Raw genomic sequence first — 8,798 nt, 5'->3', positions numbered from 1 at the left:
ACGGTAGTTCTAATCCATAGCTTTTAACTGTTAGAGGCTGCGTGGTGTAACCCTCCCTGCCTCTCCAAGGATACATCTCTGATTCAGATTGCATTTCTCTCTGATCCACTATGTCTCTTCTCTCTTTTCACCACCCACTGCTTCCTTTCCTTTCATTTCTTGTAATTTTCTTCTTAGAACTTTGCTGAAATTATGTACCTCCTATATTTCTTCTTTTACCATTATCAGCTTAGCCTGATGGTGCTTGACTTTATTCTGACACTTGAAACAACTTAGGTGGGTCAGCCTCTTAAAAATGTCTCCTCCTTGATTTCTGTAACAGGACATTATACTACTTCCCTTTCCTTCTTCCTATTGCTTTTATTTCTCCATGACTGGCTTCAACTACAAGTATTTGTTGACATCTCGTTTTCATCCTCTCCCTTGGCCGCCTGTTTTAATGGCCACGGCTCTTGTTTCTGTAACGCTGCTGCCTTTATCATGAGTCCTGATAAACTGGGTGTCTGTTCTAATATTTTGAATCTTCAAATATTCACTTCCGTTAGGACACTCCATTCCAAGGTTCAGCTAAGGGTAAAATTTGATCATCAATAAGGCAATTATTCTAACCCTTTGTTGCCAGATGGAAAGGCCTTGAACAACATTTTCTAAAATAACAGCAACATTTACTCTTTTTTTTTCCTCTGTGAACTTGCTTGGATTTTCAGGACTTTCTTTTATAATTTGTTTATTTATTTTTGAATGCACTGGTTCTTTGCTGCACAGGGGCTTTGTCTAGGTACAGCAAGTGAGGGCTACTCTTTGTGGCAGAGCGTGGGCTTCCCACTGTGGTGGCTTCTTGGTGCAGAGCACTGGATTCAGGCACAAGGGCTCAGGAGCTGTGGTGCGCTGGCTGAGTTGCCCCATGGCATCTTTCCAGACCAGAGATCTACCCTGTCCCCCTACATTGGCAGGTGAATTCTTAGCCACTGGATCACCAGGGAAGTCCAGGGCTTCCTTACTATGTCCTTATACTTCTCCTCCCTCTGCACCAGACGTCCCTCTGTCTCTTCTGTTCTGGTGGCCCCTGCCCTTCGTTCTTCTTTCTTCCTCCTTCCCTTCTCTGGTCTCCACTGTCCAGCCACAGCATCACGTTCTCTCCGTTGTCCACAGTTCTATTTTTTCTCTTTGCCATGGTGTTCAGTGCTCCTCTAACCCATCAAAATTCCAGTAGGTGGTCATGGTAAAAATGAAAACCAGTATCTGCCATCAGGGCACCCTTTCCCCCATCCCCTTTTAAGCTTCATCTCCTGTGAACTGTTACATTGTCCCACCAAAATTGTTTAACCCTTATTGTAATAGGCAAATTTAGTATAATAAGATGCACGGTGATACCATGATTGTTTTCCATTCCCCACATAACAGCAGTGCTAAGCACCTGATAGGTATTCAAATAAGCACTCATTTTGATGGATCAGTTCTTGGTCATGGAATACATGTTGGCATTTCTCAGAAAGTTGTGACTTGGATCCTTTTCTGTGTGACCATAAACAGAATTGTCTTTTCTAAAATGGCATTTTTTAAAAATGTAAACTTTATTGGAGTATTGTTGATTTACAATGTTATGTTCGTTTCAAGTGTACAGCAAAGTGATCCAGTTATATGTATACACATAATCACTCTTTATTAGGTTCTTTTTCTCACATAGCTTATCCCAGAGTACTGAGCAGATTTCCTGTGCTGTACAGAAGGTCCTTGTTGGTTATCTGTCTTATGCATTGTTTGTGGTTGTTTAGTTGCTAAGTTGTGTCTGACTCTGTGCAAGGCTATGGACTGTACCTGCCAAGATCCTCTGTCCATGGGATTTCCCAGGCAAGGATACTGGGGTGGGTGGCCATGCCCTCTTCCAGGGGATCTTCCTGACCCAGGGATTAAAGCCTGATCTCCTGCACTGCAGGCAGAGTCTTTACTGCTGAGCCACCAGGGAAGCCCATCTTATGTATAGAAGTGGGTATCTGTTCATCTGTAGTTCCTGATTTATTTCTCCCCGTACGCATCTCCCCTTGGTAACCATAAGTTTGTTTTCAACATCCATAAGTCTGTTTCTATTTTGCACACTAGTCCTAAAACGATACATTTTATTATGTTGGTTATTAAGTCCTTAAAGTACTTCAGCTAATTCTGATGACCTTCAGGGATAATTTTTTAGATGTTAACAATGAGTCATGAAAATCATCTGGGGACTAGAGAGGAAAATAACTGTACACAAGTTTCTTTTCTCAACCTTAAAAAAATGAATGCATGTGACTGCCCATTTGACCAAACTTATATGAAGATCACTACTTTGGATTTTTCATTATGACTTTCTCTACCTAGCTTTCTCATAATAGTAATTCCACAGCTCCCATGATACCCTGTCATTTAACCTTCATCTGCCCTTGAGTGCTTGGCACCAGGGACTTACTGTTACATACCTGCAGTGACCTGTTCACATAACTCTGCTACCTAGAGCTTTTTGTACTAATTTGTGTTTGGTCTTGTTACCAGGAAGATCATTTAAGGCGAAGATGTGGCTTTACGCTTTTCCTCGTCTAAAAGCCCTGTGGTATACTGTGGTCCACCGAGAGGTGCCTCTGGTTATATAACTGCATTTGCTGAATAAAACCTGTACCTGACAGTGAATGAGTATTTTCACCACGTACAAGAGGCCATTTGTCAAAACTGACCTTTTATGTGAAACAGCTACAATTATTAGTTGATTCAAGTGTCAGAGCCCCACCGTCAGATAAGGGTGTCAGCTGGGAATTTTTTTCTCATTTGATAATAGGTTTCAGAAAGAGTTATAGATGGATGTGATGTTTCTATCTAAGGTTGAAAACTTGGCCCCAAAAATGCCCAGAGCAATTTAGGGTCCCACCTTTGAACTGAGTTATATATGACTGTTTTACTTTCCTTGTAGATTGCCCATAAATTCATCTCTTTGACCAGCATCTTACTTTCAATGGTGTACCCTGTCTTAGTGCTAACAAAAGTGAGGGACAACACAGCTTTTATTAAAAAGCCATATTTTTCTATATGATACACTATTTTATATTAATAGCATCTATACCACATTGATAGTAGATGATGGAGACCTTTTAAAAACTTATTTAGCACCATGGTCCCCCAACTCTGTGGACCCAGGGACTGGATTCATGGAAGAAAATTTTTCCACAGACTGGGGGCAGGGGATGGTTTTGGGATGACTGAAACACATCACGTTTGCTGTGCACTTTATTTCCATTATTATTATATAGCTTCACCTCAGATCACCAGGCATTAGATCCCAGAGGATGGGGACCCTTGCTTTAGCATAAATGCTTAGTTAATGACAATATGCAGTTGATTGTGGGTGTCCCAGGTGGTTAAATGGTAAAGAATCCTCCTGCCAACCAGGAGACTTGGGTTTGATCCTGAGTTGGGAAGATCCCCTGGAGAAGGAAATGGAAACCCACTCCAGTATTCTTGCCTGGGAAATCTCGTGGGCAGAAGAGCTGGGTGGGCTACGGTCGCAGAGAGTCGGACACGACTGAGTGAGTAAACAACAGCGAGAGCGCAGTTGACCGTAAAATCAGCTCCCAGCATTTTGTAAACCAAAGACAGAAGATAAATAATCAGGAAACATGAGCAGTACAAAAAAAGTTAGAAGAGCTGCATCAAGAAGACTTTCAACACGATTAACAGGAAAGTTCCTCCATGCAGCAGAGGGTAGATGATCTTCTCCATGCCGGCACAGCACTGCTTAACTTGAAGGTCTGCAAAAGTGTTAGGCCTTGCCGATTTCATAGGGATAACTGAAACAGCATCATGTAAAACAGAAGTGTTAAAAAATTCACAAGAGACGTTTTTGATTGAAAAGAGAAAGTATAAAAATAACACACTCCAGCGCAACAGACAGGACAATGGGAAAATGATGAAGCTGAAGAGAAGAGTTATTGAAAGGCAAAGAAAGGGATTTAACATTAAAATCATGGAGTGTGAGAAGCCTCAAGCCTACTTCCATGATAAAGAAACATCCTGGCAAGGAACTAATGTGCCTTGTAATGGCTTGAGCAAAGTCAAGTCAGCCATATGGAGAACTAAAAATAAGCTTCTTTTTAAATCCACCTGTGGTGGAGGAGATGTCACCTTGAAGGTACAGAGAGCAGAAACATCATTTTTTTTTAGAAAGAAATCCATGTTAATTATGAGTTTACATACATAAGAGAACCACGTTTAGTTAGCTAAAATAAAATTGGCATAAAAAAACTCATTGCCAAACTCTTGATTCAATCTGTTTCCTTCAAGGCTTTGATTAACCTTAAAAGTGGGGTTCCCTGGTGGCTCAGATGGTAAAGAATGTCTGCAGTGCAGGAGACCCGTGTTCAGTCCCTGGGTTGGGAAGAAAGGGAGATGGAAACCCACTCCAGTATTCTTGCTTGGAGAGTCCCATGGACAGAAGAGCCTGGCAGGTGACAGTCCATGGGGTCACAAAGAATCAGACACGACTGAGTGACTAACACTTTCACTTCCACCCTGAAAAGCACCTCCTGGTCCTCCATCATGTGTGTGTAGATGTGTATGTTGGCTTTAATGTTGCTGTGGAATTATGAAATTTACTCTACATAGTGAAGCTGCAAAGTGATCTTATTAATCATTGGCAAAAAATCATATTTTTTTCCCATAACTTTTACAAATGTTGGTCTGAATTTTAAACATTCCTTTTGGTCACTTACAATTTATGGGGAAATGAAAAATGGAATCATTAACTTCAATTTGACACATTGGAAATAGAATTGTTTTTGTTTTTGTTTTGTCTTTTATCCAATAAACAACAATGGAATGAAAACATAAATTATCTTCAGACTGTTATCAAGAAGAAATCCTATCACCGTACAACAACCTCTGAAGCATCTCTAGTTACCTCTTGAAACAGGTGGAATTTTAGGTCACAGAACATTTCAGCTTATACAACAGCAAAAACATGTTCACACCAAATAGTATAACAGAGCATACAAAACTATTGCTCACACACACCCACACACACACACACACACACACACACACACACACACACCCCACACACACACAAGCTCTCTCTCCTCACACAGCTCCCATGTGCTTGAATTTCATTCAGTTCAGTTCAGTTGCTCAGTTGTGTCCAACTCTCTGCGACCCAATGAATCACAGCATGCCAGGCCTCCCTGTCCATCACCAACTCCCGGAGTTCACTCAAACTCACATCCATCAAGTCGGTGATGCCATCCAGCCATCTCATCCTCTGTCATCCCCTTCTCCTCCTGCCCCCAATCCCTCCCAGCATCAGGGTCTTTTCCATGAGTCAGCTCTTCACATGAGGTGGCCAAAGTACTGGAGTTTTAGCTTTAGCATCATTCCTTCCAAAGAATACCCAGGACTGATCTCCTTCAGAATGGACTGGTTGGATCTCCCTGCAGTCCAAGGGACTCTCAAGAGTCTTCTCCAACACCACAGTTCAAAAGCATCAATTCTTCAGTGCTAAGCTTTCTTCACAGTCCAACTCTCACATCCATACATGACCACTGAAAAAACCATAGCCTTGACTAGACGGACCTTTGTTGGCAAAGTAATGTCTCTGCTTTTCAATATGCTATCTAGGTTGGTCATAACTTTTCTTCCAAGGAGTAAGTGTCTTTTAATCTCATGGCTGCAGTCACCATCTGCAGTGATTTTGGAGCCCCCCAAAATAGTCTGACACTGTTTCCACTGTTTCCCCATCTATTTCCCATGAAGTTATGGGACCAGATGCCCTGGCTCAGTTAGATAACACAGTACCAACAACTGCTTCAATTTCAGTCTTTACATTATATTAACTCTGAGTAAATGCATTAAGTACTAACTTTGCTCCTAGCTCTTCAACATGCAGACCTCTAGGTAGATAACATGTGCAGTATGATCAGAGCCCACTCAGATCTCTGAGTTCCTTGGTGATTCACTGTGCATCTGATATTCAGTTTATGCACAGACAGTAAAGCATGTAACTGTGTTACTTCCTTGTATCCTAGTGATAAACCCAAGTAGCACTTTTCACAAAACTTTGTAATTCAAAGAGGGATTGGGTAATACAGATAAAGCCCAGGAAAGAAACCAAAAACACCATCAAAATCAAATCTGAATCACACATATGTGGAGCCATAGAAGTCAACCATGGGTCTGTTGTCATGGTTGCTGGTCCAGAGTTGATATGTGGCTAATACAGATGCAAGTCCCCAAAGAAACCAAAAACACTCCAAGAAATCAAATCTGAGTCACAGGAGAAGTCAACCGTGGGCCTGTCATCACTCCTGCTGGCCCAAGACTCTGAATATGCAGCCAGAGAAGTCAGTGAATATGAACTTGTCAACATCAGTGATGAAAGTGGTGGTAATGAACAGGCTGAAAATGTCCCAAGGATTGGAAATGCACAAAAATTTCATATTAAAAGGAACTGGGCAATGTGTCACAACATCAGTGGCACCAGGATAATAATGCCAGCTGATCCCAGTTCTGAATATGACAGTTAGTGTAGGACACAGGCGCAGAAGAGCTGCTCACGCCACACCAGAAACTGTGCCCTGAGGGGAAAATGCAAGTGCTACCAAAAAACTAGCCTGGTACCTAGTTTATGAAGAACTGGCCTCCTCACGCTACCGCAAATGTAGCAAGCAACCATCCTCTCCCGGTCATAATCCTGACCAAGGCAAGTGGTCACAGGATATGCAGAGCATAGGACCCCGAGAAGGACCCATGCAGCGGAACCAGCACTGCATCAGAGAGATGTCTGATCCACACTCGCCCAAGACGTGCCCGTGCTCTGTTGTCATGTGGAGATGAAGTCACTCACTGCCAGGACGACTTCACCAGAAGAAGGGTATGGACAGTTGGGGAATTTCAGCACAATGAATGATTTAAGCCTTGCAGTTAAGAAAGAATACATTTGAATCAGTTCTAATGAGGTGGATGAAACTGGAGCCTATTCTACAGAGTGAAGTAAGCCAGAAAGAAAAATACCAATACAGTATACTAACGCATATATATGGAATTTAGAAAGATGGTAACGATAACCCTGTATGCAAGAAAGGAAAAGAGACAGAGATGTATAGAACAGTCTTTTGGACTCTGTGGGAGAGGGCGAGGGTGGGATGATTTGGGAGAATGGCATTGAAACAAGTATAATATCATATAAGAAATGAATCGCCAGTCCAGGTTCGCTGCAGGATACAGGATGCTTGGGGCTGGTGCACTGGGATGACCCAGAGGGATGGTATGGGAAGGGAGGTGGGAGGGGGTTCAGGATTGGGAACACGTGTACACCTGTGGCAGATTCATGTTGATGTATGGCAAAACCAATAGAATACTGTAAAGTAATTAGCCTCCAATTAAAATAAATAAATTTAAATTAAAAAAAAAGAAATCCTTGGATTTTTAAATTTACTGTGATACAGTTGATGTCTAACAATGTGTACGTTTAAGGTGTACAAGGTGTTGGCTTGGTGAATTTATATATTGCGGTATAGTATGACTGTACCATCAGTTAATACCTCTATCATATCCTGTAATAATCATTTCTTCTTTATGGCAAGAACAGTCTCTTAGCAGCTTTGAAGTTGATAATGTATTGTTGCTAACTATCATCACGAATTTGAACATTAGATCTCCAGAACTTTTTATCTACTTATTATTATTTATCTACTGGTTGCAAGTTCTATCCTTAACCATCATTTCCCCCAGCCCTTGGTGACCACCATTCTGCTGTTCTATCAGTTCTGCTTGAAAAGCCTCAAATTAAGCTATCACTTTCTATATCAATGACTGCATGCATACAGCTTGAGTAACTACTGACAGGATTTCAATTTTTTTCCCCATTCTTTAGATTATTAAACATGTTTCTTATATATATATATTTTTTTATAACCGGTATTCCCAGGCGGTCTCCCATCCAAGTACTAACCAAGCCCGACCCTGCTTAGCTTCCGAGATCAGACGAGATCGGCGCGTTCAGGGTGGTATGGCCGTAGACCTGTTTCTTATATTTTTACATATAAAACAAAGAGATATTCTTAGATACTCCAAAAGGAAGATACTTGAGACGACTTTTTCTAAAAGTTTCTTTACCAGCATACACCTCTTAATATTGCAGAATTTCTGAGCTGGAGATCATGGGCTCCTCTTATACAAATCTTTTCTTTTGAAGGTGAGAAAATAAGAAATCAGAGAAAAGGAAACAAATAAAAGAGGATCATATTTTCTCCAATAACCCTGGCAGATAAAGTATTTCTGTGAAGTTTGCGGTCTAGAAAGTACACTTTCATATCTATGATTTGACTTAATTCTCAAAACAGTCTTCTAAAGTTGGTGAGCAAGAATTACAGTCACTGTGCCAATGTGAAACAGATTTAAAAAAATCGAATGTCTTCCCTGAGGTGACCCAGCTCCCGACAGGTCTCCTTACCCCAGGACGGAGGTAATATCTGTTATTTACCTGTGGCCTCCTGTGTGGGAGCTGACACTCACGCGTGTAGAACCTCTGGCTGGCTTTGAGCGATTTCCCTTCAGAAGTCCTTGGCAATCTTGATCTCTTTTTCCAAAGGTTTGTACGTGGTGTTACTCTGCACTGCAAGATGCAACTTGCTAGAACTGTTAATTCATGGTCCAGCAGGAAGCTCTGAATAGCCACGTACAAAATGAAAATGATGAGATGTCTTTCTCCGGGAATGCAGCCTGTATTGCTGCTGAGTCATATGCGTCCTGTTAATACTTGGCATGTGGATCAGTCCAGGTGG

The 8,798-nt window shown here is 41.5% G+C and overlaps 1 pseudogene; it reads right to left on the bottom strand.

Annotated features, from left to right (window-relative positions):
• Nucleotides 1-7,920: 7,920 nt before the first annotated feature.
• LOC138986007 (5S ribosomal RNA) lies at nucleotides 7,921-8,035 on the bottom strand (annotated as a pseudogene).
• Nucleotides 8,036-8,798: the final 763 nt, after the last annotated feature.

This window comes from Bos mutus, chromosome 27 (assembly GCF_027580195.1).
Source record: "Bos mutus isolate GX-2022 chromosome 27, NWIPB_WYAK_1.1, whole genome shotgun sequence".
NCBI lineage: Eukaryota > Metazoa > Chordata > Mammalia > Artiodactyla > Bovidae > Bos > Bos mutus.
This window is presented reverse-complemented; position numbering and strand designations above follow the sequence as displayed.